The sequence below is a fragment of the Sitophilus oryzae genome, unplaced genomic scaffold, assembly GCF_002938485.1.
Source record: "Sitophilus oryzae breed Bouriz unplaced genomic scaffold, Soryzae_2.0 scaffold_1809_pilon_pilon, whole genome shotgun sequence".
NCBI lineage: Eukaryota > Metazoa > Arthropoda > Insecta > Coleoptera > Curculionidae > Sitophilus > Sitophilus oryzae.
This window is the reverse complement of record NW_022146512.1, coordinates 476,898-485,122: the sequence shown is the minus strand read 5'-3', so window position 1 is coordinate 485,122 and position 8,225 is coordinate 476,898.

The window sequence follows — 8,225 nt, the reverse complement described above, 5'->3', positions numbered from 1 at the left end:
TTGGTACTTCGTTCAGTTACGTATTGCTATGAGGAAGGTTTGATTGTATGTAGGGGTTCCCTGGAAGTTTGGGTTACCCATGTGTCTGACCACTTGCCTTCTTCAGAGAGAACGCTGCTTCGCTTTTAGTTCAGAGTTCAACTTTGTTCATGTTTTAAAGCGATAGCAAAGTAAGTTGTAGGTTGATGCACTATGTTCAGTAGCAGCATCGATTCGTAGCGATATTCTGATTTCTCGCTTTGTGGCGAGGCGACAGTCTAGACACGTGTGCAAGAGTGTGATAGTGAAACCATATTTCGCAGCATTTGAGCGACACTAGTTTTGCAATGAACATAGTATCGATCTGGTTTCGACATCGCTTCTAAACGATCGGTTGCTAACTTGAACAAAGTCGCACCCCAGGTCTGCAACGAAAGTCGCTTCGGCGCGCGGCGCAAGCGGTCGCTTCGTTTGAGTCAGCAGACGTACCTACATTAACTGTACTAATATATATAAAATCAACCAAGAACTGACATGCCCCAGTTAATCCACCATACCTCGAGCCGCTCAACGTAAGAGCTCAATTTTAGCGCCTGGAGTTGGTTCTAGGGTTTAGAGGTTCGATGAGAAGGGATTTTCGAAATTCCAATTCAAAGGGGGTGAAACCACCCACAAATATTACAATATTTTATTTCAAAAGGCAGTCAAGTTCCAGAAAAACCCAGCACAACACGGTATATTTTTATTTTTGTTTTTACGTATTTAAGATTTTTAAAATGTATAGAGGGTGTTTCAATCTAGTCATTCATTAATCACGAATCCTGCTTAAAGCGCTTGACGTAAAAGCTTGTTTTTGGAAAACCTTAATGGATTGACTTTGGTGTAGAGGTTCGATAAAGGAAGAGATTTTTCGAAACTCAAAAAAAAAAAAAAAAAAAAAAAAAAAAATATTAGAATATTTTATTTAAAAACCGGTGAGTTTTTCGGAAGAGCTCTTAAATACTGATATATTTTATTTTGTTGTTTACATATTTTAAGTTTTTATAAATTTTGTTTTTTTTTTTTTTCATAAAATATGACCATTGAATAATCACAATTCTTAAAGCCTTGATGTTTTAAAGCTAATTTTTTAGTAAATGGATGGACTGTGGGGTTAGAGACCTGCACGGGCCGATTTTTTGTAGCCCGACCCGGCCCGAGAAGAGAAGTAGGTTTTGTAAGCCCAGCCCAGTTTGTGGAAAGTTAAAACTTTAAACTAGTCCGGCCCGGCCCAGCCCGGCCGATCATTAAAAATAAATAATCAAAATAAGATTACAAATATACGTATGTATACGCAAAATAAAAAAACGTAAACAGAAACATAGCCTAAAAATAACTGTTATAAATACAAGATGTCTCAAAACATGTACAAACAAAGGATTGTGTTTTTCAGGGTGCGGAACCAGCCCAATGATTTTCCAACCCTAATGATAGTTCGAGACCGACCGGCCCAGAGCCGGGTTCAGGCCGGAGCGAGCTTGAGGCCCGATTCCCGGGCTACCAACCCGATACGAATCTCTACTGTGGGGTGTAGAGAGGTTCGATAGGGAGAGGTTTCTCGAATCTCAAATTCAAAGAGTTGAAAACGCCCTCAAATATTACAATATTTGTTATTTAAAAACCGTTAGTCTTTCGGGAAAACCATAACATATAAGACAAGCATAATTTATTTGTTTTTTACATACACATATTAAAAATTTTTTAAAAATCTGTACAGGGTGTTCCAAAAGGTTGGGAGAATTTCTGCTCCCGATTCTGCTCAAACTGCTTGATGTAAAAGAAACATTTTTTTTTAATTTGATTATTTAAGTCAAATTCAACGAGATGAAACTACCCCTCAAATATTACCAAGTTATATATAATAATATCGCTATATTGTTTTTCTCATGCCGACATAAATGAGAAAGGTACAGTTGTATGTTAATGGAAATTCTTGCTTTGCTTTATCATCACCATTACAAATGATTAATTCGCGGGTTGAAGTTGCGGGTACACGCTAATTATAATATAAATTTGAAATCCATTGGGCGGTTTTCATACTTCTTATAAGTGCGCGATATGTTTTACGCACTCTCGTCATTTCAAATCGATCAGTACGAGTAGAAGCTTTTTGATTTCAAATATTTAAACACGGAATATTCTTTCAAGTCAGTTGAATTCCTGTAAACGATCTAGTGCTTGACTCAGAGCACGCCCTTTAGCGTTCAAATGAAATTACGTTTCTACAGGGGAGACGCAGAAATAAATATATTAAGTGATTTCAGTGTTCATCTAGTTCTAACATATACGTATGAGAGATACACGCAAGTTTATATTGATAGAATTGTGGGATACAGTGTTTACTAGTTCTATACCGTATGCACTCAAGATTCTAAAGAGTTTTTGTAACGTAACAAATAATTATTAAAATGATGAAATCCGACGTCGGTATATGAGACATACAATGTATAAGTCATATGTATATATATGATACCGCTTCACGTATCATGGATTGTTACCTATAGTACACCTTACGTAAAAATGTGACGCGTATACATAATATAGAAATATCTATATAGACACTTTGTAATAGTGTACTATTGTGTCTACATTCTAGCATGAAATGAAGTTGTGCGCACGCGCGGATAGTCTCAGCGTAGATACACCGTCCAAGTGTATCTTATGTGGCCTCTCTCCTTTCTCCTTTCTAGGAGTGGTATGTTAGCAGCCATTATTGTTTTGTCATTCGGATGCTCTATATAAATGTTCTGTTTGTGTGTAGTTTAAAGAGATTTTAAGGTAATTAAACCTGAAGTTTTAATTACTTTATTACACCTTCCTAAGAGTATTATTAATATTATAGCAGACTCTTCCTTACCTCGATACCCAATTTTAAATTTTGACTCAATGAATGAAAACTCCAAATACTCTCGTATAATGATAAAGAGGTAAGCTCTGCAATATAATTTTCAATTTGGAATAATAAAAATCCAAATGGACCAGAGAAAGAAAGATTTGAACACTTTGAATAGAATACTGATATTCGGTATGTTATTGATGGATCAATATACAGATATGTTAATATTCAATAATCAGTTTCATATAAAATTTAAAGGGTGAGATTGTTAATCTGGAAATAAAATACAACAAAGTCCAACAGAGTGCTAGATGAATGAGTATGCTAGTAAACCAACTGCTTGGTGGGAAAAGAGGAGAAAAATGACTAAACGAGGTCCAACAAATCTTGGCGATATACCAGTGTTTACTATTTTTGTATGTTGTTACACTAGGTACTTATATTTTAGCTGTTTTTGATACAAATTCTGTTCTTTTTCAGTGTTTCTTGCTTCTGGTTTCTGCAGTGTAAATAATTGTTATTATTATATTATTTTTTTTTTTTAAACATTTGAATTTATAAGAATTTCATTTTTAACCACTTAATCCATTTTATGGAGAAAAATGGTACATTTAATAAAACAAAATGGAACAATTTTAAGGCTATCTACTTCTCTTGAACTTACGATCGATATACTTTTGGAAAATACAAAGTTTTGCCTTCCTAATTTTCGTTCTAAACAGATATAATTGGGTATCATTAGATAATGTATTTCTTAAAAGAACGAAAGAGTTAGGCATCAAAACTTGTATTATGTCCTAAATTCGTTCATAAGAGTTTTATCTAGCACAAGACGTATATACGAAGCAAAAGACATGCCTTATGTATACACATAGTAGTCCTGGCTTGCAAATCTTGAAACAGAGTTTAAAGTAATACACAAGCACTGTGTATCCTACAGCACACTGTAGTATTCCTTACTTTGTGTATACGTAAATGCTATACTGTAGCTACATTGTGAGGCGGACGTTTAACCCTTATGCATACGTGTTGAACTACATTGTGTAAACGTATCATATTTATATCGGGGGAATTGTGTCACCTTGTGTCTACTTCTAATAATGTAAACACAACATAAATGTGATTTGATATCAATTTCCTGTTATTTACACCTAAAACTAGGTAATATAAATTAATATAAAAAGATTTAAATCTTTAAAAAGATTTAAAAATAGTACTCGATGAAGAGATGAATTACATATTACAAGCGGTGCCGAATATCGTTACAACTGCTGTACTCGAAATAGAAAGCTTTTCATTCAGAGCGCCCATGTAAATAAAGACTTGCTGCATTTAATGAAGTAGTTTAACAATGCGACATTTATCCTTCTAACTAACTGTTTCCATGCTCGTACCGCCCCGAAAAGGCAATACGGCTTTGCGCTGAAAAATCTGTTGCGTTCTAATAAAATACTGTTACTATAGTGGCCATAAATACACAACAAATAACGTAGTTGTATGTCGCGTGTCCAACAACCTACAACTTTGTCGCAAGTATTTAGATCGTACAGAATGTCAGACTATGGGAGGCTGGGTTAGGTACCTAATAACTGTTTCATAATGAAATAGTTAACCATTTGTTGTCAGTCTCACACTCTTGTGTAAAAAGTTGTGTGTGAAAAATTGTGTAATGCAGTATTTGAAATTGAAACTTCTTACTAACAACATTGGAGGATTTGAAGGACAAAAGTTTGAAAAGTAATCCTTGTTGAAAATTAAAATCTTACACTTTAATAGTTGTCAGTAAGAGTTTCATTTCAAATATGCACTCATAGTGCACACACCTGATTTTCATATGGAGTGAGTTTCCCTGCACTGGAGATAGAGAGTCCAGTTAAATGGGTAAAGAATGGTAGTTTTGTGGGGTCATAAACATACACACAACCAAACATATATAATCTATTATTAAATATTACTAAATATTTAAAAAAAACAAATTTTTTATTTTAATATTATTTGTCCCCAATTCCATTATAATCTACAATATGATCGAAAAAAAGGTTTCAGATAAAAGTTATGATTTGTACATCCCTAATGAGTTGTGTTCTCCGATTTTTACTAAAGCCTGTCATTTTTGACATGACCCTGAAACATATGTTTTTTTAAGTGGAAACCATCTTTTTGGGGTGTTGTATTTGAAATAACAAAGTTTTATGTAAATAAATATTTAAAATTTTTTTTTATTTTTTTTTTGAACACCCTGTATACATAATAGAAACGATAGAGTTTATTTTTCTGGCTTGAAAGTCAGCACAAGGATTAATTCTGAATAGTAATGTACAGGATGGTGACAATCTTTATTATAGTGTGCATATCATTATTATCATTAAATATCTCAAAAGAAAACCAAAGCTTGTAAATTTAACCCTTGCATAATAAATGCCTTATTTTATATCCACGGATCCAAATATAAAATAAAATGCACCAGATTCCATAGAAAAATATAGCTTTCATTGTAGATCTTACTTCACAGCATACACTGTATATTTCAAAATAATTTTAAATGCACATTGCCTTCCCACATGCCTTATAAAATATTTTATTTACTACATCTTTCCGTTTTCGTATAATCAACCGAGGCGAATGAGGGTGCGCCACCCTGTATAGTATTAATAATAATAATCTATACTAATATAAAATCCTTGGAAGTGGGACAGCTCACTGATTAATCACAGTCCTGCTCAAACCACTCAACGCGTAAGAAGCTCAATTTTAGCATGCAGGTTGGTCCCCTAGGGTGTAGGGTTCGATAAGAAGAGGGATTTTCAATTGGTCCAAGTGGGTGAAACCACTCCTCAATATTTAAAAAACGGTCAGGTATCCGAAAAACTCTGTACATGCCTTCTATTTTGTTTTTACACTTTAAAGTTTCTTGGGTGCGGTGGCGTAGAGAATTTTGGAGCTCTCGTCACCAATCTCAAGGTGTGGAGTTCGATTCCCACACCCAGCATTTCATCAGACGACTATTTTGTAAAATAAAAATAGTTTGGCTAATTTCGGAATCGAAGCATAAACAGCACTTAGAGTTCACAAATCTAGAGGTAATAATGGGCCGGTTGGGCTTGTAGTGCCTAGCCATAAAATAATAATGCACAAGGAAAAGAAGTGTCAAGTCAATGTTAAATTATGGAAACAGCGTAGCTGCCTGGGTAACTAATTTTTCAGATATGGCGGCTGGGACATTTGACATGACATAGACATGTCAATTTCAATTTTATGAAATTTATTTTCCGTTCCATGTTTTATGCTTGGCTGTTCAGGAGTTTTAAATGAGGGTTAATATACTTTTACTCTTTCTAGTAGTAAATAATACAACAAAATTACTCAAAATATTTACTTGGAATTTAGAACAATGTAAATGTGCAAATCAACACAATTAAAGAGCTATAATCCAATAAACTACTGTATCGATTATCAAATATTTAAATAATATCAGAGATGCTGTGTTAAAATTAGATTAAAATAAAAAAAAAAAAAAAAAAAAAAAAAAAAAAAAAGATAAAATAAATGTTTCACAGAAACTACGGGCATAAAACTAAATAACTGGAAGCAAGAAAAAAACAGCAGGACCACCAGAGCCTAGAAATCAAAAGAAAAATGTGTAAAAGGAAACTTAAATATAGATTTTATAAGACTTTTTTTGTGAATTAAGAATCAAATGGGCTTGAGATGAAATAAAATCTAATACCTCATTTGTGTTTTAAAAATAATCTACATTTTATGGGTTATAGCATTGTGCTGACTATGGAAATACATAATAGGTACCCTATGTGATATATAATTACGCATTTCTGTTCATCTTGTAGAAAATAAATGGGCCTAATAATAGTTCAATGTCATGTAATTTACCTTGTATAACTTGCTTCAATTGCTCAAAATCACCGATCAGTCTTTAAAAGTAGAGATACGGAAAAATCCTTGGCAAAAAATATCCCAAGATCCTTGGGTTTAAAGCTAAAAAATATAAAAACAGTTAATATATTACCTATTTTTAATATACATGGCCCATACCTACTACACGCGGAAACGTCGATTTCATCATTTCCTTCCGTATAGTGTATCATATATACTTTATTAAAAGTTAATAGGAACTTTATATCAAAAACATCTCACAGCATAAATTTCAGCTGAAATATCAGAAACAAACATCCAATCAAATCTAAACGACAAAAATTAAAATGGCGCACGACCTTGCCAGAGGCCTCGGGAGTTGACGTTGACACACAGACGAAAGACAAAAGAACAGGATGCCATTTTTTGTAAAAGTATTCCAAAATAGCAGAGGTGGTAAATCAGCGCTAGAAATATTCAGATTTTTGTCTAGGACAGTCTAGAAGGCCATGCTTTCTGCCTGGGTAGAACCGCGCCACAACTGTTTCCAATTTTCCGGTTTACTGTCACCCCCCTGGTGCTAGCCACATTACCTTCCTTGTATACCGAACGGCTCTAGTATAGCAAGCTGTACCTTGCTACTCCCAAAGCGTTAAAAGCTCTATACGGGAGCTATTTTTATTATTATTAATATTTTTAAAAATGTATAGAGGGTGTTTTGAAAAATCTGGTCATTGATTAATCACGATCCTGCTTAAAGCGCTTGACGTAAAAAGCTGATTTTTGGAAAACAGATTGACTTTAGGGTATAGAGGTTCGATAAGAAGGGATGTTTCGAAACTCGAATTCTAAGGGGGTGAAAGCCCCCCCTCAAATATTAGAATATTTTTATTTAAAAACCGGTGAGTTTTTCGGAAAAACTCTTAAACACGTACATTTTATTTTGTTGTTTTATATATTACAAATGATTAATTCGACGCGAACAAAGTCGCGGATACACGCTAGTACCATATATATAAGCCTATGTTAAAATTTACGTCTTTGAGCGGCAGTATCTGAAGACCTAGGTTCAAAAAAATCGACGTAGGTACCTATATATAGCAAATCTCTACATTTTGATAAATCCGATATCCCTACTTAAATAAATCATTATTATTTTAGCCAATTTGACTCGTTCTTATAAAAACAGCAGTATTAAGAAGCGTTTATCCTGCTTAAGAGCAGCTCGGCAACCGTGTAAATTCTTGAGCAGGTTCAAATAGTTGTTCGGCCGTCCGCTTCGGCCATTCCGATACGACTTTGCGACGCTATCCATTATATAAAACGTCATAAAGTAGAGGCTGCACTTGGATGGTGTGTCTTTCCCACAGCTTATCTCCCATTTAGACCGATCGCTTCATGATTATACTTTCGGCGAAACCGAACGGCTTAATAACAATGATGCGCTGTTATTTTTATACTTATATTATTTTTTATAGAACTCCATATAAAGAATATATCT